Here is a 26,486-nt window from a genome sequence, read left to right as displayed (position 1 = left end):
CTTGTGAGAATATGGATTGAATACACTGAGGTTTCTTTTTTCTTAGGTGAGGGTGGAATAACGTTTTAAACTAAATTAAGGAATTAAGCATTTGCGTTAAATATAGTGTCTTATGTTTACTGTGTGTACAACAAGGGAGTGTGTCTACTTACTGTACGTTATTAGCCAAATGTGCTCAAATGGCTGACTTTCATTTACATTAACTGGCATGTCTTTTTTCCTTCAGTGATATTCTATTTGTTTCGCAGACATTGAGAGACATGAACAAAACTAATGAATATTTCTAAGCAAAATGCTTCAAAATTGTATACTTTCAAAGTGACAGAAATATTTAATTTCACAAGTGTGCCCCATTTATGCTCAAAATAGAGTATTTCACTGGGAGAATCTACATGTTTCAGCATCATCTATCAAGAGTGTTTAGAACAGGAGTGGCATCTTTCAAACGCAGCATTTACAAGTCACCACTTGTCGTTAAATGTAACTGTATGTTCAAGGGGCTTGTAACAATAGCCTTTAATTAAACTGGGGACTGTTAGAGGGTTTCTGTTGCCCTTTGAAGTTCTTAATTATTAGTTGTATCCAGCCTTTTATGGCCCACTTAAGGTTAAATTAAATAATTAAAATATACCTCCAAGAGAAATGTAAAGACTTTACGTGTTTTAATTAAACTTCTGAATTTCAAGGTTTTTAAAATAATAACATATGTTTTGATTTCCTTGCGTTGGCAAACTAGAATGCTACATACATTAAGCAAAAAATTGGTAGCTTTTTATGGGAATTATCGCTAGGCATGACGCATGTAAATGAGCTATTTTCTATGCATGGCTGGCAAAAGTGCTAATTAAATAGTTGGTATTCAAGGCTATGCTCGTTCATTGTTTAGTGACATACAAATCCAGCGATGTGTGCCAGCAGACATTTTAAGTTGAATGTTTTCTCCTCTACGCTCTTTGTCATGAAATGGTGGCACCATGATGAGAACACTAGTGTAAGCAAAACACTGAAATATGCTTTAATAATGTTTTAACCATGTAGCGACACTAGCCTAGTTTTCTAATGAATTTTTAATTTCTTTCTTCTTATAAGGATGTTACGAGTTATCGCTGATGCATATTAAATCATATACACGAGTCATTTTCTCACTAAATTTGCATAAAATGGCTAATGCTAATGCACCAAACGGGGCTTACTATATATGGTACAGTAAATATGCCCTTGCACGTTTTCTGCAATCAATCTCCTGTATTTCATTAGCAGCCAGATAAAGGTCTGTTCCGAAAAGGGAAAAGAAAAACTATCGTGTGTACACTGCGAACTTATGATGCCTATGATGATTTCTACGCGGTGATTAGAACCCAGTCTAGAATTAGAATTTGCATGAGACTGAAAATAAAGTTCCTTGGCAAGCGCAGCTAAATGGTGCCCCTGAAAGCAGCTGCTAATAAACCACCAGGCAGTTCATTGAGACTTTCCACATTCAGCATCGAGCACTGGGTTTAAAACCCACGTAGCCCATTATTTTAATTTTTGCAGTGCTTGATGTATCTCTAACATTCCTTGCTAAACTTATAGCCACCAAAATCTTGCCAGCTCCTTGCTATTTCTCAGCGCAAGTTAAAAATGCTCTTCTTCTCTTACTGTTATATACACTCACCTTCCACCCACACTAATTGTCCCCTTTTCGTCCTCCTGCTAATGGAAATTATATATATTTGGCCAACACGTATTTGAATTGATAGCATGGTTGCAGTAAGAATGGTGTCACTGCTGCAATATTATTAATCTAAACAAAAACCTTACTTTTAACGATGGAAACTTTGTTCCCTCTTTTTTTTCTTTTTGACATCTGGAACATTATTGTACCTGGTGCAAAAAAAAAGTGCTATTTAAAAATAAATATATGCTTTGCCCTACAGTTATTTTGAATTAGTCTTGATAAATAATTAAGTAATGCATAATATATTATTTAGATGCAATGGTCTTAAGAATTTGAGTGGTATTTCAACTACAATTATAGTAATTTATTTATCAGTGAAAAATTTACATAATCACACTTCAAAATCCAGTGGACTGGAGAGATATCGGAAGAACACCCAGGAATGTGCGTAATGACTCTGGGCATTAGATTAACTTAATAATGTAGTGATGTGCAAGATGTTATAATATCTAACATAGCTATATTTGGTGAACCATTTTTAAATGATGAAAGCTAAACATTGTTTTCTCCTTTCAGTTTTATTTTAAGAAAAAAACAAATTTTAAAAGGAGAGTAGGAATAGACCACTTTATAGGAAATAAAGAATGGAAATAATAGAATAGAAGAAAATTTAGATATCATTTGCAATAACATCCTGGAGTGTCTATTCTTCAACTACCAGAGGAAACGTTGATTTTATTACAATGTCATTAAAGGGTTACTTGATTTTGTGTAGTTTTTAGACTGCATTTTAGACTATCCCATTGGCCATCAGTGGTAAAGGACAATGCAGGGAAGAAGTGGAAGATTTATGTCTTGACAGTATAGGCAGGTGGGTGACAAATGTAACTCACTCCTGGCAGCTGCGTCACACTATGCGTCTTCCCTCAGTCCATGAAGTCTTTTTGAGGCATATGAGGTAGAGCTTGTGGGTATGATGGAGCATAGTGAGCCCACTTCATGATGATGCACATGCAGATACAGAACACAGGTTTTCCGGACTCAAAGTTACCTGCACGGGCACAAATGCACTCGCAAGCTTGCATATGCCAATTGTGTCCATGTATATTGTAATAAAATATAAGTAGCTGTCGTACGAACCCAATTTATGCCATTTGAGAATTATGGAAATTTAGAGGAAGACATAAAATTAATATTCATATGTTTGCCAACAATATATTTATGCCCACTGGTAAAATATTTGTATCTCATAAAATCCTCAGAGCACACCTGAACAGTAACCTATATAATGTGTGCTTACACCAATTACAACCATAGAGAAGGAGGCTTCAATGGCCTGTTTGGAAGCAATTTCTTAATATAAAAAAATAAGTGAAGAATTAGCTCTGGCTCCGTTTCAGCCCGTACCACCACCAAGTAATACTTTCCCATGCACCTACAGCAAATTCTGAGATGCTAGGAGAGCAATTGCTTTCTGCGGCAGAGAATAGCCAAAGACAGTAATTCATACTTTATACAAAAGAGTGCTAATTTTACATTTTCTGATGTACCACAACTGCTGCTGAGTTAGACAGGTGAGAAGAAATTGCATATGTGTGCTTTCATCCTTGCTGTGCAGGTTTTCTGTCACTGACTCCAGCTTTCTCATGCAAGGTTATTGTGTGTTAGATTCCAATTACATTAAACTATTACCGTTATTCTCATGATAATAATATTATTTTATAGCACCCCAAACTCTTGTTTCCTAAAGATAATATTCTACATGACAATGACAGTGGAGTATTTTTTATGTTAATGTCCCTTTCAGAGAACTGACATTATTAGCAGAATGAATGTAACTTACTTGAAAAGACATCTCTTAAAAAAAAAAATATCAGATTTTACAAAACAATTATATGCTCCTTTTCAGTGGCACAGAGTTTATTCTGGAATTAAAACGATCCCACTCAGATCATACAGGTCCTTTTACAAAAGGTGAAATACTGGTCCTATTCGAGCCTGAAGACAGACTGACCAAGCTTTGACCCAAAGCACAGGACATTAATTTTTCTCAACAAACTCTTCTTAGAACCTAAAGAAGACAAATTACTAACCGTTTCGCATAGTCATTTATTTATGAAGTTAATTTTGACTTCTACTTTTTCTGTGCTGATGTACAAACTGGAGGTCAAAAAGCTAAGCAGAAGGTGGTTTCTTATCACAGTCGCCTATGCATTGGTAGTTCCCTTACTTTCTTTATCATATGGTTCTGCTGATCCTATTCACTACTGCAGCCTTACTCACATACCACATGGCTTTTGGCACCATCAAAGCCATAATAGTCTACAAGTCATTATGGAAATGAAGAAGACCCGTGTTTTTATCACATACCGTGCTTCAGCATATATATTTAAACCATCAGTGTTCAGGAGGAGTGAATGACCATTACTTTCCCACATTACATGCCTCAGGTTTCAGTAAGAGCTGACAGAACTGGAAAAGACGGCAACAAAATATCTACACCTGGAGCAGCAAGATCAGTTTCACCTGAACTCTATGCATCTTGTGATTGTTCCTGCATTAAATATGTGTGTGTTTACCGTTATATACATGTACCATATATTTACCATTATATATATAGTCTTTGGAATATGGCCTTATGGTGTTGCCCATGCACAAAAATTTCAAAGGCAAGTGGTGGCAGGTATAAACATGAACAGCATCCCAAATGGCTGGGGTACCAAAGAGTCCTTTCCAAAACATTACTCCTTTAGCTACAAGGCACTCAAACGCATAACAGGGTCCAAAAACCAGCCTATCTTTACAGCACCAACATGAAGATGACCGCTTCTGAGGGGCTGCTGTCCCATCTGGCCAGGAAATTAGCTAACGCAAACAACGGTCCAGCACAGAGGAGGGAAAAAAAAGAAAAGAGCCGGGGGGCGGGAAGCCCTGGCTACAAAGTGAGGACAGGGCCCTCCGAAGTGCTGTTCCATGGCCCTGGCGACAGCAGGGTGCGGGTGGTGGCCATGGCAGGTGGGTCAAGCTCCACCCCACACCCCACCGCAGCCAAGATGGTATCATTAGCCCCGCGCAGCGTGATTTCTCCCTAATCCTTTCTGCAGCATACAACAAGTTTAAATGTCCATGCATGATGTTATTAACTGGCTTTAGTAACCGCTTAAGACCCAGAATTTTTTTTCCCTCTTTTTTTTTTTCTTTTTTGGGGGTGGGGTTGGAGCCCCACCCCCCCCCCCACCCCCCCCAGCAGAAGAGCACACCGGAGGATGACTAGCGATAATGACTCAATTACTCAGCAACGGGGTACTCGGGCTGGGGGGGAGGAAAGGAGGGCTGGCAGCTCCTCCTACGGCAGGCAGCGCTAATTAGCGATAACCGCTAAACAACAATTAACAACCGCCGTTAGCAACGCGGCCTCCGGGGCCGGGCGATGTGCCGGGGGCGGGGAGAGGGGGGGGACACAAGCCGGGTACCGGCCCGGGCCCGCCGCATCCCGCCGCATCCCGGCCCCGGCCGCGCCGCCGCCGCCTCCGGTCTCCCGGGAAACACCAATCAGCGACGCTGGTGGGCGGGGCCAGGCGGGCGGCGGCCCAATGCCCGGCTCCCGGCGGCCCCCGCGGCGGCCGGCCGCCATCTCGGTGGGGGGTGGCGGGGCCCGGTCTGGGTCTGGGCCTGGGCCTGGGCCTGGGCCTGAGCCTGGGCCTCGGTAGGCGGTCGCCCGCCCGCCACTCCCGGCCTGTGGCTGGGGCTCGGACCGACGGGGGATCCGCTGGGGGAGCGGGACGGGACAAGCCGGCGGAGCGGCCGGCGCAGCTCTCGGGCCCGGCGCGGCCTCCTTCCTGTGCCGTGGGGGTGCCCCCCAGGCGTGGAGGCCGCAGGGCCAAAGCACAGGCCGTTTCCTTCCATGGGGGCTCAGGGAGAGGCCTTCCCCTCAGTCCCGCTCTCCATCTGCTGTGGACAATACGTGCACCGCCTCCTTGGCAAACCAGCCTGTAATAGTAAATTTTTCCTGTTATTTCTGTCAGATAAGGGACAAGATCCAAATCCATGAAGCCTAGCGATAGTTATTGACCTGCTCTGCTTCCAGTCCAAATCGTACAGAAGCAGGAGCGGGCAGCCCAGGCTCCATGTGGTGCTTAGGAGGACAAGCGCGGCGAGGTTTAGCTTATAGCATTAGTTGTATGGAATTATGGGGAAAAATAGCTTTTTTTAGCGTTAGCTTTAAAGACACAGACTGAACACCCCGTTTCCTTTCGCCTGCATTATGTATATATCTAAAATCTACAGGTAAGCAGCCTGGTGTGAGACTCGGTCCTGCTCCCTGCAAAGCCAACGGTGCAAGTTCATCCGTGTTAGACTCTGACCGTGTCAGGTAATCTCTGTACCAGCTTTACACCACACACTATGAATGTACATGCCTGCATACACACATATATGTTTATAGTTGTACACAAGCGAGAACTTTGGGAAGAACAAAACAGGTTACTGTTGATGGACAAAAGCAAAGCCAAAGGGTTCTTTTTTCCTCCTGTCCCACTCCTTCCCAGAAAGGCCCTTAAAAAAGACCCTAATTTTTACCACTTGCCATTTAGTTAGGAAATGTAATTGTCAAAGTCTGATGTTTTCTTTCTTCTCAATTAAAATAATGGAAGCGGTAAGGGATAATTAATGTGCTTACCCCAGGGTGAGCAATCTACAGAAGTGGTGTACATTTTAAAAATCGAAATGGACTTTTTCCATCGTGTCTCTGTGGGACAGCTACGCACTTGCCCACCCCCTTTCTGGAGGTAGCCGACAGAAATCAGAAAACAACTTTTAATTCACACAGGAAGGGCAGGATATGCCCTAACGGACAGCGCACCCTTGGCTTCTCCACAAAATGAAGTATTTCACAACTTATGTTTTAATTGAAACAGAAATAATGAACCCACCCTATGCTAATGTATATTAATGGCAACTTCAGGGAAGGGGGAGATGCACTCATGAATATCCCCATTCATACCAGGGGCCATTCCTGGAGGGGTAAAGGCAGAAAAGACCCATTTCTCCAGCACCAAGGCCCACCCGGCCACCGCGCCAGTGTCCCCAGCGCTGCAGGTGATGGCCCTGCTGGGAGAGGCAGCCGGCAGAGAGGCTGAAGGGGTGTCTTAATCACCACAAGGGCAGTTACTCATTGTTTTGTGGTTTTATGCCAGGGACTGTACAGGGCTTTATGAAAAATGGACAGAATCACAGCCACTTAGATATAAAACACGTTCTAATCAAGCACATACAACTAACTCCTCGCGGTGTCTTTGAGCTGTTTCGTAGTTTGCGCTGTGCGTGAATACTAATCGGAGCACTAAACTGAATAGCACTCATAACAGAAACCATTATCAAATGAGGGTAAAAAAAAGAAAAAAAAGGAAGTAGTAGTAAAAACTGAGAGAACTGGAAGCATTCCTTCTGGTACCTGGGTCTACACCTAGATACCCTGATGGATTTCCTCCAGCACTTGGAGAAATACATTTCCCACTGCTTTGCTTATCAGTTTCAGCCTTATTTCTGCTAAACATTCAACAAGAAATCTTCCCCTAGACTCAGAAGAAGCGACCGGTGTACTATGAACTGCACTTATTAACATTTTATCAGTCCCGAGCTGGAGGGTTGCAATAGTTGCCGAATACAAGCTTGTTCGCACAGTTTATTTTCTTAATTACAGAAGAAGCAGTTTGGTAACCTGAACTTCTCAGGAAACAATTACTGAGCTCTACGCACCAAACCCCAATTCCCATAGGAAAATTAAAATGTTTATCTGACTAAAATAACTTGTAAAGGAACTCTTTTTTTTTTTTTTAACCCTGCTTCTTTTTGTATTTCATGCATTGTAGACCCTAGCAATGATATTAGTTCTAGTGTGGGAAAATATTATAATTGAGATCTGGTAAGTTATTTGCAGACTTCAAGTTTTTCTTTACACTGTGCTGACATTTAGTACAGCCCCAGTGAGGAAAACAATGCTGCCATTCATGGCTCTAGACGTAGATTTCAATCGACTTAAGCGAGCACAATGAAACTTGGTCATTCACTGGTTACCCATATTGTGTTCTCAAATTTTCTCTCAGCAAAAGTATAATGACTCAGTATTGTATGGTCACATAGACAAGGGCTCAGAACAAGAGACACTAGTTTTGTCTGACGGTGTGAGAAAGTCGTGAAGGGATCTTTTCTTCCAGATGGTGTTAAATTCAGCTGCCTTTTTAACATTGGCCTTGCACAGCAATCTGCTGCTCCCTTTTCACAAAGAATAAGACTGGGTCCCTGCTAGTTAACATGCATACTCACGCAACCCGCAACTTCACTCCAACTGTTTTACAATGCGCTGGTATGCTAAATAAACTTGATCTGGTCTCTCTAAATCTAGCCTTCAAAGAACAGGTCCACTGATAATTATACTTATGTTTTTCTTTTCCCTCTTACATAAAGCTGCGTATGGTTTGATTATTTATTTTTTTCTTCCCCCCCGCCCCCACAAGTTTTAAGGAAACGGCACCTAGCAGATAGATAATCCTAGGAAGCGTCACTCGCTGCGTGAACCTCTTCAAGCATAAATTTGGAGGGCATGCTGCCACATTTCCACATGCTCCCTTTTCCCAAGCCAGAAGTTAGGACAAAAGGGGAGGAGAAACGGGGCACTTTGCTCCTAGAGCAGTGAAGGAGTAGCAGTAATATAATAGTAGTAATAGCCAAAAGTATTTTATTGGTTGATAGTCACGTAACATTAATAAGGTACAAAGCGATTTTAATACGACAATGGCCACCATGCGATTATAATGGTGATGGGGGGTTTTTTCGCGGGTCTTTTCCCTCACAAATTTGCATCAAAGACCAAGACGCAAGCAACAGCTTAAGGAAACTGACCCCATTGAATGCCTAAGTAAACAGTGGGCTTCCCCAGAAAACAGCCTATTGCCTTAATTGAAGCTCTTTGAGAAAGAAAACCGCGTACTTTGTCATGTAAATGTTAATTGTGGTAGACAATGGCTCTAGGTAAATAGCACCCCTGGACAGGCAGTAAATGAGAGGCGTGCGGGCACTCTGCGGTGAAAGGTTGGGGGAAAAAACACGTTTTCGGATGTAAATAAACAAGGGTCCGCTCACCGGTCGCTACAGCAGTAAAACTTCGGCACGTGCAGCGCAGCCAAAAGGAGGGGTTTTTTTACCTCAAAAACAGCCTGGCCGGCGTCCCGGCGCTGAGCCGAAAGTGCGGAGCGATTATTTTGGGGTTTTTTTCGCAGCTACGGGGAGGATAAGGGGTAACTTTTTGAGGCCAAACTCTTCTGCTTTTAAATCCACAGCACGCCGGCTGCTGCCAGGACCTGCTGGTATTCACAATGTAAGCCCCCGAAACAATGTTGTGTGCAGTTGGAAAGTTAAAAAAAAAAAATAATAAATTAAATAGAAATAAAAAGCAGCGCGCAGAAAGGTGGTGGAGACTGAGCTCTCCCCACACACACACACACACACGCCTTCCCTTATCTCTGATCTTATTTTAAACCTGATGTGGGGTTTCTGACAACGCCCCTGGGGAAAGATGTTTAGGTCAAGTCCAAAGGAAAAACGTTAAACCCTTGGCAATTAATCCCGCTTGGTTTCACTGCAAGAGGTGCCTAAGATGCTGTAATTAGCACCCCAACTAGTGGTTTGTTTTGTTTTGTTTTTTTTTTAAAAAATTGGTTTTTTGCAAAGATTGCCCCCCACACCCGAGTGCATTTCCCACCCGCAGCCATGGCTGCGGGTGGGAAATGCACTCGGGTGTGGGGGGCGGGGGGGGGAGGCTGCGAGGGAGAGGAGCGGGGTTTGGTACCGGGGGTGGGCTCCCCCCCCGTCCCCCTGTCCCCCTGTCCCCGTCCCCCGCCGGGCTGTCTGTCACCGGGCTACCGGGGCACGGCGTTGCCACTTGGCCCCGAGCGTGGGAATGGGAGCGCCCAGCCGTTCACATCTCCTGCACGCCGTTTAACGGAATCAATTAGGCAAGACAGACCCTCCGCTTTCCCCACCCCACATCCCCTCCCCACCCCACATACACATACACACACCCCCTTTCAGTTTTTTGGGTTTTGTTTTGGTTTGGTTTTTTTTTTGGTTTTGTTTTGTGGGTTTTTTTGTCAGGTCTGTATACGTCCTAATTATTTCGGTTTGGGATGCCAGAGCTGTTTCCCGGATAGATCTGATCATCCTTAAACAAAAAGAGAGGAGGCGCACACGTGGGTTTTGGAGTAAATGTCACTTTCATTTCCAATGCTAGGGCGCAGAGTAAGACACAGAACATTTTTTAACACTTTGACAAGGATTGGGGGGGGGGGAGGCGATCTCGTCTCCATCATGTCTTTCTGCTTCACTAGCTTCCTCAAGGAAACCCTCTCGGAACAGAGAAGCATCTGTGCTCGCGTTTTGAATAGAAGAATAAAAATCGGCCATCACTTCTTTTTTTTTTTTTTCCATCTTTGTGCAGCTCCGCCGAGTTCTCAGTAGATATCAATTATTAAGCTGCTCCACACTTCAGCTTAAACTTTTTCCGAAAGCCTGCTTTCATATTACTTGAAATAAACCCCGATGCTTTGTCTCAGATGCACACAAACATGTTTTGGATTGGTATGTTAGTTTGGGGTTTTTCAGTTGTTGGTTTTTAGTTTGATTTTTTTTTTCCTCAGTTCGGTCCATCAGTCCACCCAGTTTGATCACCACCACCGTCGTCTTCATCATCACCAGCCACCACCTTTATTTTTAAGGCCATTTCATTGCAATCAATCATTTCGCAAAATGAAACTCAGCATTTCCAAATAGCTTTCTCAGGGAAAAAAAATAAAAATCCACTTATTCCAGTTAAACGTTAGCTGTCCTGGCTTTCCCTTTATTTATTTATTCAACAGCAATAGTTGCACATGCATTGTTTACCATCAGTACCATTTCCTCTGTGCAGCGCCTGGCTATCCGCTCTGTGCCATCTGACAACTTCATATTTTGGAATAAGTATGCCATTTAATTTCCTCCGCTCCCACCTTCAGCTGTAAAAATGTTAGATTCAATAAGCGTTCCTGACCTTTCTCGGTTTTTACTGTCTCTCGCGGTAGGTCTTTCATTTTCGCACGCTGTACGATGATCTTGAAGGAGTTTTTACTTTCGGTTATCTAGCTTTATGAAGACCAAAACACTCATACAGCTAGATAACCAAAGATAACAACTCGCTTCCCTCAAAGCTTTTTTTTTTTTTTTTTTTTTCCTTGCTAGAATCCAGATTCTTTCTGGCAAACAGGCGTGTTGTTTCCTCCAAGAGTAGTTGTGACCTGGTTTGTGTGTCTCTGTGTATGTGCTGCTAATAACATCCAAAAGAGATCTGTTGCCTTCAAAGTTTATTCCGAACTTTTCCTTTCAGCCAGTAATTTCCGGCAGGGATAGCCAACAATTCGTCTTTTAATACCAGAAAATAAAATCAGCTATTAAGGTGCGTCAAGCTGCGTTAAGAGTGAGAAGCATCCATCCCTTCATAGGCCTCTATTTGCATTGTAAATCGCTTCGTTCTCACGGAAGACCCTTTAGCCTCTATAAAGATGTAAAGCCATCGGCAATTTCCAGCGCAGTGTACGGAGGAAGAAGGAAAAAAAAAAAAAAGAAGAAGAAAAAAATCCCATTTCAGTAGAAAGTGACAAGATGATTCGAGGATGCGGCTCCTGATCCCTTTAGATTATGCACGGCAGAGAGCTTTTTTTTTTACCAAATGGTGGCAGCTTGATTGCCAATATCTTGCGTGCGTGTGTGGTTTTTTGGGGGGGAAGATCCTCGCTTTCTCGGGGCTCCTAGAGCTGGGGAGAAGAAGATGCGGTCTTGCCGGCTTGCTGCTGCCCCCGGTCTGAAAGAAGGAGAAAAGGGCCATCATTGGAGGGCTTTCAGTGCCAAAATGTGAACCAGCCCGGCAAGGTCAGAGGTCCTGGACCGCGGGGAGACCAAGGTAATGATGATGTCATGAGAAATCTCAAGTACACACGGCTATTGATATGCATGAGTGACCGGCCCCGGCCGCGGCCGGCGGGACCGGCATCGCCGCCTCCAGCGCCGCCGGCTGCCGCGGATCCGCCCGCCGCCTTTACCTTCCTCCTCGCCAGCGCAGACCGCTCTAAGATATCCGCTGGCTGGAAGAGAAGCTCGCTCTCTCTCTCTCTAAGGACAGATAAAAGCCTTTTCAGACCCGGGGAGCGCCTCTGCCCCTGCGTTTCTCTTCTGGCAGCCTCCGCGCTTTGCGGGGAGATGCGAGGTGCGCTCTGCCGTGCGGATGGGAAGCGGGGCCTTGCTGGCTGAGGCCGGGCATCAGCTCTGCGCTACGCAGTGAGTCGAGGTGTAATTACATTGACAATTTGCTCCACTGTGTTATGGGGGGGTGGGGGTGGGGGGGTGTTGTGGGGTGTTGGGGGGTTTCGCCTTTTTTTTTTTTCGCTAATGGCTCCTGATCTCGGCGGTGTTCCACACCTATAGTGATTTATTTGCAGGTATTTACACCGGGACGGTTGTGCAAGGCGTTTTTCCTCTGCCTGTCTGCTGGGAAAGCCGGGAGCAGCAGGCTTGGTGTATTTTATAGCATCTATACCCTGTCTCTCCCCCCTCCCTCCTTCCCTTCCTTCCCTCCATCCCTCCCTCCCTCTCTCCTAGCCTGTGTGTATCTCTGTCTCTGCGTTAGAATGCAACACAGGTGAACATTGCAGCAATATTTATCTAAGGCTATATATCGTCTGGCGAAATGCCTTAATAAAAACGCTGATTTATCGTTTATTTTTATTAACCTCGTACTTAGAGCGAAGAAATGCACGCTGATGTTACTTCAAGGAACCGATGGAGGCAAGTCTTCCTAAACTGTTAGGACGCCTTATGTACTGTTTAAGGATTTAAGTCTCGCAGTTCTCCCTCCCCGCCCCCCCGAAAAAAAAAAAAAAACCATTATACTTTGAATTATTTAACAGCATAATTTGTATAGAATTTTTCTAAGTCTAAAGTGCAAACATTAAAGGTCTCTCGAGTGTATGTGATACAATGAATCTTCTCGCTGAGATCTACCATATTTACTGTTGAAATTAATAAATTCACTTCCACAGCCCGTGCATGCTGCAGCCGGTACAGGAGGCACACTGAAAAATTCAGCACAGGCAGAATATGGACTGCTCTGCACTCCTAAAGGAATTGCACTCCTAAAATCATGCTGCTACCGTTCTTTTAAGGTGCAAAATAAAACACAACATGCCGTGCTCTATGTTGCCGTACAGTCAGAGTCAGCATACCACACTGCATTTAAATGCATTTGTCTGTAAACTAACCTGTGTTTGCATGTGTTGCTATTTTTAGGGCTAAATTTTTAAATGCATGGAGTTACACTGAAGTTGTTGCTCTGTGTGGGCTACATAGCCTGCTTACGTGATAAAGCATATGTGTATACATAGGGGAACCATATGTACATGTGTCAGTCTAGGTACATGTGTGTGTATATGTTTGTGTTAAAACGCGTATGTAAAATGACAGCTGTATCAACCAGCCCATTTTTATCAGGAGTTAATATCACAAAGGCATGAAAATGGGGACGCAGTCTCATTTGTCAGACAAGGCCCAAAATTATGCTGCCACCAAGAAGTAACACACATACATCCGCCAAATCTCGAATTCAGCAGCAATATTACTAACAATGACAACTCATCTGTGCTTTCAGATTCTCAGCCTTTGAAACCCAGCATTTCTTTTTTAAACAGGTATTAGGTATCCCAGTACAGAGGGATGCTGCAATTTACCGCCAGTGCTTTGTACCTGAGAGACATAAGAGATAATTGTGCCAGTGTTCTTTGTGGGAAATACAGAGCCTGGCACAAAATGCTTAGAATTCTTATAATCCTGCATTATTAGTTACTGAGCGTCTTCGTTACCTCTCATGCTGCTCAGGCACAACAGGGACAGCCAAATCAGACATCTGATGCATCCACAGGCACATGATCGTTTTGATATTATGTAAAATTCTAATGAGCTTTTCTGAATTGGCAGATAGAGAGAAAGATGTTTTTTCTGGCAGTAGCTAGGGGCAGCAGCAGTGGTGATCAGGCATGTGTTGTGCACGACAGGCTTGTGAGCTTGTGCATTAAATTCTTCCAGTCAGAGGCATGGAAATTCAAGTGCTCCCCGTGTGTATGTGTATGTACGTCTATGCTTATAGAGGTGTGCATACATATAGCACGTTAACACAGACACCTTAATGCATGCATGTAAAAGATGTCACCATGTCACCGGATTTACAGTTAAATGCGAGGCACAATATTGCAAATTGGTATGTTGCGAAGATGCAAAATACACCTTTAAAACACCAAGCCCTGCTCTCACAACCACCTCGCTTAACACACACTGACTTGGGAAGTAACTGCAGCCAGCACCCCTTCACATTTTGTGGATTAATCATTGGAGCCTCAGGAAGTCAAAAGAGCCAACATGACGATGATGACCTAGCTCTTCATTAGCCATATTACCAATTACATTTTCTAACTCTCAGACACCTAGCAGGGCCTCAAAGTCGAATGGGTGTCCGGTAAAACTTGCTCAAAAGTTATTTGCTCATTCTGAATATCACAACAACATATGCGGCCCTTGTGAAATACATTTCCAAGGCTGCAGTGTGGTCTAGCATGTGGAAAGTTTAAGCAATGTGCAGTTCTGAAATTACTGCCAAAAATACCACCTGAACTGTCAAAAGCAGCTGTTAACACTGCCTGCTTTCTTCCAGTTTACATAATTGTATAAAACTTATTTATTCCAAAATCACTCTAGAACTTATCTGCATATTGGAAGGCACAGAATCCAAAAATGCACTTTTTCCTCCTACCTCCCTAATAAATTCCTGCTAATGGCCTGTAGATTAGTATGTGATTGCCGTGCTTGTTTTCTAATCTTTTTATAGGTCTCCAGATGGCTGTGACGTAAAGAAGAAACATCCTGCGTGGATTTCTTAAGAATAAACAGTCTCCATTGACTTTAAAAAGGAATGCTTATGACTCTCTAATTATTGCAATCAGAGCCCTTTCCTAACGCCAGCATCCCTCCACCACCACCACCACCTTCAGCAGGGAAGACACACAGGAGCCCCTCTGAAGCTGCTGTGAGGGACATCAGAAGGGTGTAACGTTACATAAATCCCCTTTCCACACTGATTTACGATAGAATTCACATAGATGTAAACCACGGCACGCCAGGACAGCCCAGGACAGCTTTCCCTGCAGAGCATCCCTTTCCCCCCAGCCAGGTAAGCCACTGTCTCGCCTACTGATGAAGGTGCCTCATCACGCCTTTTGTGACCACGATTTCATTCTACAGGCAACTGCAGGTTATACTTCTGTTACAATGAATGTATGGTATGCCAGGGAATATCAACTACAAATCCAAATTATGAAATAAGAAAAGGCAGACTACCGAGAATTCAAAATCTCGGGGGAAAATAAAATTAAAACCGCAAACAGCCAGTAACTAGACATGGAAACACTGCATGGTGTTAAAGAACACATATTCATATCTGTAGGTAATGCATACCGTACCGCCTGATATTATTAAACAAAAAAAAAAAATTAAAAAAATTACCGTTTCACGTGAGTGTCACTCCCTGTGGACTGTCTGCGTTGTCTAAATCTGAAAAATAGCCAGGAAAAAAGGCGAAGGATCATAATTTAAAAACTTCCTTCCAGTGTTTGTTCCTGAAATACATGTGAACAGGTAAACCTATGTGTGTTCAGAAGGCGCTGAGTATATTAACATTTTGAGATTATTAAATAAATCACTGAAACGCTTGGCTCTAGATTAAACAGCGAAATAACTAGCCACATTTCCTGCAGATGATCTAATGTGACACAAAACAGATATGAGTAATGTACTTCGGTATGTGCAGGGTTAACTGTGGCAATCAATAGTTACAGGAAATAATATGAATAATTTAATACTAATAGAAAAAAAAATTGCGTCCTTATTTCTGGAGAACTATGATCAAAAAATGAGAGGTTAAGAATATTATTTGGGGCTGCTGAGCAGAAGTGACGAAAACTACAGAGGCAGATAAAGGATTTGCATACTGTCAGCTGCCAGTTACTTAATAAAGGATGGAGGCTCCACCTAGCCTTCAGTTCAAAACATGCAAAACACATTAAGCCAGCGTTTCCCCGCTAGATTTACCAGCTCTTCCGCACCGCCGGTGTCCTGAAACCGGGATCACCGGGAAGGCATGCTCTCTGTTTACAGCCCTGACAGCGTAGCGGGAATCGCGGGGGGGAATAAATGCAACGTAAGCCACTCGCTTTCATTGCATTATATCGATTACATCATCCTCAGCTAAAAAAACCCCACATTATTAGTATTATTATTTCCCAGGGAGCAACCGAGTTCTTCTATTTTGCAGTTTCACCCCTTTGACGGACTCTGGCTGGACCGGGGTTGGGGAGGGGGATGCTATTTTTTGTGGTGGGAGGGGTGGAGGGAGGGATGGATGCAGCGGGGCACCCCTGGGCGAGTCCCCCCGCTCCGGTGACACCCGCGGCCGGTGACACTCGGCTCATCGGCCCTCCCCGGGCTGCGGGGCAGTCCCCCCCTCCCCGGCCCCCCCCGATGTGCCCTCAGGGCCGGACTGAGCCGCTGCCCCCGCCGCCTGGGCCGGAACGGGAAGGAAGGAAAGGGTGGCAGGAGCATCGCGCGTTTATCAACCGCCCCCCCGCCCCGAGGGGTGCGTGTCTTGACCGAGCTGCGTTTTGGATATCCCAGGAAGGAATGGCTGCGGAGGCAGCGGGTGGGCTACCTGCAGCGAGCAACACCTTGCACCCCAGCCAGCTGCAAGACCTGCCTTCGGCTTCTCTCTTTTTTCTCCTTCCCCCCCAACCTTTTTCTTTCCTCCCCCCATTTTTTCTTCTTTCCCCCCCCCCCCTTCCCCCCCCCCTTTTTTTTCCTTTTTATTTGCGTTTCCTTCCTTTTATTTTTTGTTTTTAAGCTCGAATATGCAGAGGCCACAGGAGTTAGTTCCTATATCCCAGTCCTGTGACTGTACCTGTGCCTGCACACCTTCCGAAAGCACCCAGCCGGTGCCAAAAATCTCTCTGAAAAGCCTCAGCTCTGCTTCCGCCGGCAGCCTGCCGGGTAATTAGCAGTTCCCGCACCTAACTACTCCCCACGACCAACAGGTTTGGCATCAGACGCACAAAATTCGGCTGACCGGCGTAAGTCGCAGTGTCAAGTCATAAACCCTGGCTTGTTAATCAAATTTCTCTCGCCGGGGGCGAGTGGAAGCGGCCGGAGGCCCCGCGTAGGCGACCCGCTCCGGCTGCCGGGCAAGAGGCGGCCCCAGCACGGGCTCCCACGGACCGGGAACCCCCCGACCTGCGCGGGCCTCCGCTCCCTCAGTTTTGCAGGGAATTTCAGGATCAGTCTATCCACCCCCCCCTCCACCACCACACACACAAACACACCGCGATACTTACATTTCGTCGCCTTCATCAGAGAAAGATTTGACCCCAGGTCTAGGGTGTGAGCCGAGCCGCCGGTAGCAAACAAAGATCCCCACGGCCAAGCCCCCTCGGAGCAGAGAAAGCTTTACGTGTCTCCAGAAATTCACGTCTTTCCCTTCGCCATCCCTATTTAAAAGTGACGCTTAGCTCCACGGTGTCATTCTTTGCGCGAACGGCTCTAAAAGAGTTAGAAATCTTCCTTCCAGGAAAAGTGGAGACAAACGCAGAAAGTTGGCCTCGGTTTGGCTTTTTTTTTTTTTCCTTTTCTTTTTTTTTTTTTTTTTTCCTCTTTTCCCATATTGCTTCCTACGCTTCCCGGAGTAGAAAGTGAAGTGTTGTATGTGAGGCTCTGCAAGTTTTTTGGGGGGTTGGCCAAGGTCTAGTCCAGCCCTCTCTGCTGAGGAGGACGTGCTCTGAAATTCAACCAATTTCCCCAACGCTTTTGTTGCTGATGAACTGAAGCCCTATTGTTCATCCATTGCCACGGTCTTTTTCAGTTCCTACTATACGTTATGCGTTGCCAGAGATAATGAATTTGCACCAAAACCTCTCACAGTCCCATTCTGACAGACGGAACAAATTGGAAATGTCTAGTCTAAAGAAGAGCAATGGCTACCTTTTCCCAGAGAAGAAGGAAAGCGCACATTTCTTTGGAAACTTAAAAACAAAATAATGAAATTGCAGCAAAAGGTCAAGTTTTATAAGATGTTTTCCTCCAGCTAACTTCTGAAGAACAGTTTCTTCCCAGTCTTATTTTTTGGGAGGCATTTCCATTTTGTGCAACTTCTGCCAAAACCAACCAGCCGGCCAACAGCAGAAAGAGGAGGAAAAAAAAAAAAAAAAGAAAGAAAATTAGGAAAAAATCACGCTACTAAGAAAAAAGATTCTCTTCCCATCCCTGCTGTCATGCAAACTTGTGGTGTGACCTTTCGTCGCTGGAAAGAAGATGTCCGAAAGCGCTGCCGGTTCCTTCTGTCCCCCCTCGTCCATCGCTCCCGGTTTGGAAACAGCGTGAAAACGCCCGTCAAAGCCCCGGCTGGGTTTTAGGGCGCGGGAGGCGGGCGGGGAGTGAGGGGAGAGGGCGGGCGGGGAGAAGTTTGGGTGTGCGCCGGAGCAGGAGGTGTGTGGGGAGGGTGGGATGGAGGAGGGTGGGATGGAGGAGGGATGCACGGTGGCTGCAGGGAGCGGGGAGGCGCTCCGCCGTCCCCGGGTGCTGATTTCGAGGCGGGGGGGACAAGACAGTGGGGACGGCCCCACCGTATCCCTCTGGTACCTCGGCATCCCCCGGCGGCGTGGCCCCCGAGGGACCCGGCGGACAAAGAGACCTCTGTGAGGAGCCAAACGCGAGCGGAGGGAATTCAGGAGGAACCCCCCCGCCTGCACAGGAAAAAAAAAATAAATCCAACTGCTGAGAGGATTTATAAAAGTCTGCACCGCTCCACCCCTGCCAGAAACACTCTGGCGTTCCTACTCCCCGGTGTGGGCGTTTCAGCCGAGTTGAGATGCTTGGGTGGAGAGGCAGTTGCCGCCGCCGAGGTCCGGAGAGATGCTCCGGAGCATCTCACAGCAGGCTAGCGAATAAATAAATAACAACGTCAGGAGAAAAGGAGAGAAAACGGCTCCTGACAGCGAACACCCCTCGCTTCCCAGCCGCCGGTTGCGTTTCACCCCGCCGCCTCGCCGGCAGAAATTCCCCGGGCGCTAAAAGTTCTCCAAACATCCTCACACCCCGCGGCGTCTCCAAAGGGAGACACGGGGGGCGAGGAGGAGGGAAGGAAGAGGAACCCAAACCGCTCTTCTGCACCCTCACACCGGTCACCTTCCGCCACCAGACACCCACTCCCCGCTTATACCGCTCCTCCTGCCGATAAGGATGCGGGGATCACCGCAACCCCCTCGCACCCAGCCCCGTCCTCGCGGTACCCGGAGGGATGCTTCGCCTCCACTGGCTTATGCAATATTTTGGGGACAGATGAAGGGTTATTTTTTAATTTATTTTTTTTTTTAATTTGCCTGGAGTTTTCTATTTCCCGCTTGCCGCCTGATGAAGAGAAGCAGCAAACAAACAAAAAAAAACAAACAAACAAAAAAAAAAACCAACCACGAAACAACAAAAAAATTAAAAAAAAAAAAAAAGGCAGGACGAGCTCGGCGGTGCTGCGGGGAGGTGGGCTTTGTTTTGGGGCCGCACGGGGCGAGGGGGCGGGCGGGTTGTTGCTATTGCTGTTGGTTGCAGAGCTCATTTAATCGGGCAGGGGCGCGGAGCAGCGCGCAGCGTCTCCGCGGCTGCGCTGCCGCCCCGCATCCCCCCCGCCCCCATCCCCGTTTCACGTTCAAGGTTTAACGGCGAGGTCACGTCCACTGACGTCAGCTCGAAGCATACTGTACGTCCGGCCACATTTACATACATCAAGGAAATTAGGGCATTAAAAAAAAAAAAGGAAAGAAAAAAAAGAATATGCAAATGCCGCTGCTGGGAGAAGAGACCGCGGATTCCCGGAGCCATCGCCCCTATTGCGGAAGATCCTAATTAACGGAACAGAAAATCTGGCCTCCCCTCTTCTTCCAAACATCATCACCACCATCATCATCATCAACAAAATAAACATCCCCGAAATGAGCGATCAGGGCCGAGAAAAGCCCGGCTGGAGCGGGCGGCTCCAGCGCTGCGCCATTCTCCTCTCCTCCTCCTCCCGCTCCTGTTGGCTCCAGCGTCTATTATTTTTAATACTGATGCATATGTAAAGGTATATTTGCATTTTTTTTAATTTACTGAAAGTTACAGGCTTTTCCTTTGATGTCTCCTTTCTGTGGTTTTATTTATTGTTTTTCAAAACCGCCACCCTTCCCCCTTCCCTTTTTTCCCATTTCCCCGGTTTTGTTTTTTTTTTGGCGGCACGCTGCTGCGTCTGTGTCTTTATATTCCGTTTCCTCCATGCTTATGTTTGTGTAAGGTTACAAAATGCGCAGAGCGCTAATATTAAAAATCAAGGTGCACAAGATGCTTATTGGGCCTTAAGAGGGGAGGAGGATCTCGTTTCCCTGCTCAGCTATCATACCGCCAGCTTGGAACTGGAACTTTGATCGCCTAATTAACTTCGCATTAGGAAAACAAAAAAATTAAAATTACACAGTTTTAAGGTATATGGCGGTCTAGATAATGCGTGTGATGGGGACCTTTTCCAAGGATTTACAATATCTCATTGCTGTATTACGGCCTGTAAGCGCACTTACATCTGCCTCAATTTCAGGAACCTTTTATTTCAAAGTCTTCTCTTAAAATGTGCAGCCCCAGGTATGGAGAGCTTTCTCTGCGGAAGACATTTTGTATGTTCTGTCTTAAGTGCTACATTATTAAATGTATTACATCTCGTTTCAGCGTGTGTAGCTTAAAACCCACCACCTAATTCTTTACAGGAAAGGCATTTTTAGAGTCTATTTTAAAGTATTGCCGATAGCGTTACATTTGCTTTATCCGAAAATCCACAGGCCTTGAATTGCATTACAAACAGCGTGAGCGCATTTTGGTTTCCCTTAATGGGGAAATCCTTACGAGAAAGAAGAGTAGTTTAACTCTGATTGAAAACAGAATATTACACTCTTTTTATACCCCAGGCATATAATGTTTTTTCCTTTTTTTTTTTTTTTAAAAAACGAGCAACGTTATTCCATAAAAAAACAACACCCGCCCGTACACACGTTTTTTCTTTCTGAGTGCATGCACAGATAATTAGGTACGCTATGACTGACTTACCTGCATGAACGGATAGGGCAAAAGTTAGCCGTCCCCAAGACTGTGATGCATGGGTTTTTTTATTATTTTTTTTTTAATAAAGAGCAGGGTGCCGTGCTCGGTCTGTATTATTCAGTGCCTGTTTCACCACAACGTATACTTAAATTCTTCGGTGTTTCTTACGGTATTTCCAGCGCTACCTCTCGCTCCAGTTTCACAAGCCCTACACCGATATGTCGCCCAATAAAAAGTGGTCAGATAGCTAGACGTAAAACATTAAAAAAAAAAAAAAAAGGAAAAAAAAAAAAAGACTAAAACGGAAACCGACCCCATCACCCGCTAGGTTAGCTCTTACCTTGCAACATATAGCAACAATTCATTAGGGAAAGTACCATTTCTACACTTTTTTTTACCAACAGCGGGTGCCCGGCCCGCGGACTCAAAGCCAGCCTCCCCCCTCCCCCCCCGCTTTTAATTAGGGCACGTGCAGCTCTCATGCGCCGGCGGACCTGCCTTAGCATGTGCAAAACGCGGAGGTGAGCGCGGGGGCGTACGCCTGTCCGTCCCTCCCCTCTGTGCGTGTGTGTGTCCCCCCACCCTCGCCGCCCTGACGGGACGGGGAGGGCCGCCCCCAGAGGGGGGCACCGGCGGCACCGTGAATCACGGAAGGAGCCCTGGGGGGGGGTGGTGTGGGATTGCGGGGGAGTGTTTCTGCCTGCGCCACGGGCAGCGCGAGGACCCCTGCCTCCCCTTCGTCACTTGCCTCTTGCACGCCAACTCGACGGGTGGAATAGGAACAATAAATACCCCCGCTCCCCCCTTCCTTATCCCCCGCACGCGTTACCTCATATCGCCCTTTTACAGCCCAAAATACGTGCGCGGATGTTCCGCGGCACGCCTCGCCCTTGGTGTTTGGAATGCCCCCGAAATTGGCGGTTTCACGGATTTCGGCCAAGGATAGGTAAATAAATGAATTAATATATAAAAGCTCTGATAACGCTCAGATTCGGGGTGACTGCTACAGCCGCGGAGATGAGACGGGGCGTCGGATTGAAAATAAATATATGCATGAAATAAACCCACTCCTTCGTCTTCTCATTTTTTTTTTCCCCCACCCTCGTCGTCTTCCCCCCACACCTGTTTTTAGTATCTAGACTCCTCTAAACCCAGTATTTAGCACTTTACACTCAGATTTCCTCCCTTGTCTCTGCAGCCTTCTCTGTCTTCTTATCAAACTGCAAATAATCAGAAATGCGCCGATATGGTCTACACGTGAACATGCATGTTTTGGCGTTATTTACAGATTATTTTAGAAGAGTGGAGAGGCAGGTATAGAGAAACGTATTTTCTTTTTTTTTCTTTTTCTTTTTTTTTTTTTCCTCCGCAAGATTTAAATACTGAAACGAAAAGATGTAGAATAGCAAACATGTAATATTAGGGCGAAGTAACCGAAATCTGTCATGGGGAAAATAATTTATCATTTTCCGGTAAGGAAAAAAAAAAGCTGAATTTAGAGGGTTTTTTTGCCGAGGCACAGACAAAAATATAATCATAACCTGAATTCCTTACACAAAAGCTTCCAGTGGGGATACACCTTAAGGTACATCTCCTTCAGAAATTATAAAGAAAACCCCAAAGCCGTACCCCCTTCTCCCTGATTAACAGCGTTTAACTTCGCGATTAACTCCCCTGATTAGAGGTAGAAAGGTAGAAACCAAGAGGAGCGGCGGGGGCGAGAACTGCGGATACTTTCATCCAGACTTCAAATAACCGCTAAATGGTGAGATTTTCTGGGAGTGACGCACGGCAAACTCTTTGTTAGGGGCGTTTTGGTGAGACCGCAGAACGCCAACTCCACCAGCAGCCCGGGATATGCGGCCGAGTTGGCCGGGTTTCCGCGAACGCCGTGATTTTGGCTTCCAGCACCGGCAGAAGGGGAACCGGCTTTCGCGATGGGTTTATTGCTCTTATATTTCCGCCATCAGTTCACACCTGGGCATAAAATAACCTCTTAATAAAGGTGAGGTTTGAAATACACGGTTATTTGGCTCTTTTCCATAATTACGGCCTCACGGAGAGGAGTCAACCTGCTTTTATTTCAAACTTCGGTCCGGGGCGCGGGGTTTATTTTACCCTTTTCCATCACGTCGGGGGGCTGGACGCCACGTGTGAGCGGGGGGAAAAGGTGGGCAGGACGCTGAGGCGGGGGGAACGGGACACGACACCCCGCTCCTCAGAGGGGCTTTTCCCACCCGTGTACCCCTCCGGACTGCTCCGGAGGGCGCCGGGCTCCGGTCCCTCCCCCCCCCGCCCCGCCCTGGCCCCGGCCCCGGTGGCGGGGGGACAGCGACACCTGCCGATGCCCTCCCGCGGGCAGGAGCTGGCAGGACCCCCCGCCCCCGCTCTCCCCAAATCCTACCCGTCGCCGCCGCTTCTGGGCTCTGCTCCACCAATAAAATAAAAGTAAAAGAAAAGAAAACCTAAAAAGAAAAAAGATATTAAAATAAAATAATAAATATATATATTAATTTTAAAATAAAATGCTATAAAAATAATACATAAAATAAAATACAGAGACCTGGCGGGAATAACGACGAACAGCTGCCTGCGGGCAGAGCATCCCTTAGGTGATGGGCAGCACCCCCAGCCCCCCGCCCCACCTGCACCCTTCATCCCCTTCCACACACGGAGGGGGAATAGTCGCCCCCCTGCCCCTGTCGTCCCCGCTTCGCCTGTTAATTGCCGGGATCAAACTATGGTCTCGCTCCGTGGGTGCCTGTTTGAAGAAAAGCTGAGTTTACGGACGGCAGTGTGTGTGTGGGGGGAGGGCGGCTGAAATAACCCCAGGGAACGGTAATATTTCAGTATTCGTCCCTGCAGAATGGCCCCATTCTTTATTTAATTTGCACCGATGCTGCGTGGAAAGACCTTTTTCTCGGAAGCATTCGCTAGCTGGTCATAGAAGGCTTTACGTTTCCCCGATTCTCCCTTCCTCTTTTTAATAAAAATAAATAAAATGAAAGGTTTGATGTTACCGAAAGGCAGTTTTTATGGGCAGGAATGGCAGTGAGGAGCTGTAATCGCGTTAGGTTCTTCGGAGGAAGACGCACTCCCGAGAAGTTGGAGGTTACGTTTGATTGGATTAACCGACACTTTTTTGTTTTGTTTTGTTTTGTTATTTTGGTAGTTCATTAACCGAGCTTCCGCCAAGTCGGTGTGCTTCGATAATTGATTTCCCAGATCTCCTTCGAGGAATTTGGGTTCTCTCGTATCTCAACAGGCTGCGGGCGGAGAAGAGTAACCCGGCTCTTTCGGAGGACTTCTCTTCCGCACCTACAGGACTTCATCCCTTCTTGTCGGAAAAAAAAACAACCCCAAAACAACGACGTGCTGGGCTTTCTCAGTGAAGAAAGGCTGTGGGCGCACGACTACCAAGTATTTATATTAAATGGTAGCGTGGCCGCCGTGTGCGGTTGCGGAAGCACGCGTGGCGCGTCTGCACCGGGGCAAAACAGAAAAAAACTTGGCTGCATCTCCCAGGTCGCAAAACCCGAATATAAATTATTAACCCTCCATCACAAGCCCGAGGTGTCCTTCTCAGCAAAGGTGTCTCTGCTAAAGGGCATGGTGGGTTTTCCAAGCGGTGTTCTCCTGATAAAATACTGATTAAACGCTTTTCTCTCCCTGCCGCATCGGGCCGGGCTGGCGGCATCGCATCTCCCTGCCGCGTCCTACGGACGGACGGACAGACAGTTCCCACGCCTCGGGAGCACCCCCGGAGCTGGGAAGCAGCACTTCCCCACGGAAAATCCCTCCGTTTTCACGCTCACGGCTGTTGACAAGAAGTTTCAGAGCTTTCCTCAGCGCATCCCCCGCGCCGGGGTACCGGGGGCAGCGCTTGTCGGGCGACCCCCCCACCCCCCCGGGAGCACCGGGCAGGGCAGACACAGCACAGCCCCTTGCCCTAAGAGCCCCCTCCCGCCCCTGTTTTCTCCCCCAGCTTTTCAGTAGCCATACGGAAATGAAGGGACAGAGCTACGGCCGAACAGGGGGATGCAAACCCGCCGTCCTCCCCCCACCAGCTCCGTGCCCCGGGACCGACGGAGTCGTGCGGAGGGATGGAAGGGCGGCCACCCCTTGCAGGACCCCAGCCCCCTCCCTCTTTAACACCCCCAAAAGATCTGTACCTAGGCTGCAAAGCCTCTCTCCCCGGCAGGGTCTGCGCTGCACCCCATCCTGCCTTCAGGACGGACCCTCACATCCCCAGCAACGGCCCCAACGCGCCCTCCCACCTCGCCCCCACCTCATTTAGTTTGATTTCCCCCTCCCCGCCGGGCACTCGCCCCGCCTGTCCCCTCTCTCTAGCCCCCCGCCCCCACGCTGGGTACCCCACGGATCCCCGTGGGTCTGCGTGTCCAACGAGCCCCCATCAGGTGACCAGGCTTGTAATCTAACAGCTTCTATTGGTGTAAATAAGATTTGGCACCTAAGGTAAGAAACTTGGGGGTGGTGGTGGTGGGGAGAGACACCCCTGCCCGGCGGGGACTCCCCCCCAGCTTGCCCCGCCGCCGTCCGGGGTTGCTGCCTCCCCCCACCTCCCTCGGCCCGGACCCCAACTTTCCCCACCGTGTTTTCAGGAGGTCGGCAAAGGACCGGGGCGCCGAGAGGGGGTGGGGGTAGCCCGCCTCCCCCCCAGCCCCGGACAGGCTTCGCCACCCTGGGGACAGCCCCCTCCCCAAGGTACTCACCGCGCTCCCCCCGCTCTGCAGTAGCCCGCGAGAGGCTTCTCCAGCCCAGCCCTGCTCGCCCGGCGAGAAGGGAAAGGAGGGGATGAAGCGAGGGGAGCGGCCAAGGGTGCTGCCCCACACCGGGCTGCGACTGAGCTCCCCCCTCCCCTTGGCATCTCCCACCCATTCTCCCCCCCTCCGCTTCCCAAATCAGACAGCCACGGGGGACGGGGACAAGTCCCTCCTTCGGGACACCGCCCGGCCCAGAGGGACTCGGTTTTGGGGCCAAAAGAGGGAGAAAAAGGGCTCGGGGGCTGCTCCACACCTCGAGTGGGGCTGCTCCCGGGGCTTAGGTGGGGTAGAGGACATCGCTCCCTCGGAGCCTGGCATCGCCTCCCATCCTTCCTCTGGCTGCTGTTGTTATTATTCCTACTGATAATTAACGAGGAGGGAGGGCGATGGAACCGGGCAGAGGCTGCCGCAACGCCGGCGGTTCCCGGGGAGATGCAATACCGCAGGCCCTCGTAGTTAATTACCTAGGAGGCTTGACGAGCTGCAGCTCCCTCCCTCGTTACGGGGACACGCTGGCAGCACACCTGTGTCCGAGGGGCTGGGGGTGGCGAGGGGGGCTCGCCCTGCGTCCCCCTTGAAACTTTCACTGCTGCAGACGTAATAATTGCCGCTCTGGTTCCTGTGTTGAAGATTTATTGAGGGATTTTCTCCCAAAGGTTGATCGAAAATGTGTTTGCGTTGATACCCGCCAGGGACGATGCAGCATCAACGCGCCCGGCATTAACCTCCCCCCCCCCCCCCCCCCCCATTTTGTAATT

At 47.4% G+C, this 26,486-nt stretch overlaps 2 long non-coding RNA genes across 9 annotated transcripts in view; one reads left to right on the top strand and one right to left on the bottom strand.

Moving 5' to 3' along the window:
* Positions 1-26,176, bottom strand: part of LOC134508597 (uncharacterized) — a 128,301-nt gene extending 102,125 nt beyond the window's left edge. For 5 of the 8 annotated variants that reach the window (XR_010069094.1, XR_010069101.1, XR_010069099.1 and 2 more), the window contains exons 1-2: positions 17,170-20,944; positions 15,293-15,340 (exon numbers count right to left, since the gene is read on the bottom strand). This is a non-coding gene — a long non-coding RNA (uncharacterized LOC134508597). The other 3 variants (XR_010069097.1, XR_010069098.1, XR_010069100.1) reach the window with 3 other exon arrangements.
* LOC134508598 (uncharacterized) lies at positions 11,885-15,236 on the top strand. The gene is made up of 3 exons (XR_010069102.1): positions 11,885-12,022; positions 12,784-12,906; positions 14,619-15,236. It is a non-coding gene; the product is annotated as an uncharacterized LOC134508598 (long non-coding RNA).
* Positions 26,177-26,486: the final 310 nt, after the last annotated feature.

Source organism: Chroicocephalus ridibundus, chromosome Z, assembly GCF_963924245.1.
Source record: "Chroicocephalus ridibundus chromosome Z, bChrRid1.1, whole genome shotgun sequence".
Classification (NCBI taxonomy): Eukaryota; Metazoa; Chordata; class Aves; order Charadriiformes; family Laridae; genus Chroicocephalus; species Chroicocephalus ridibundus.
Note: the sequence above shows the minus strand (reverse complement) of the source record. Positions and strands in the feature narration are given on the sequence as shown.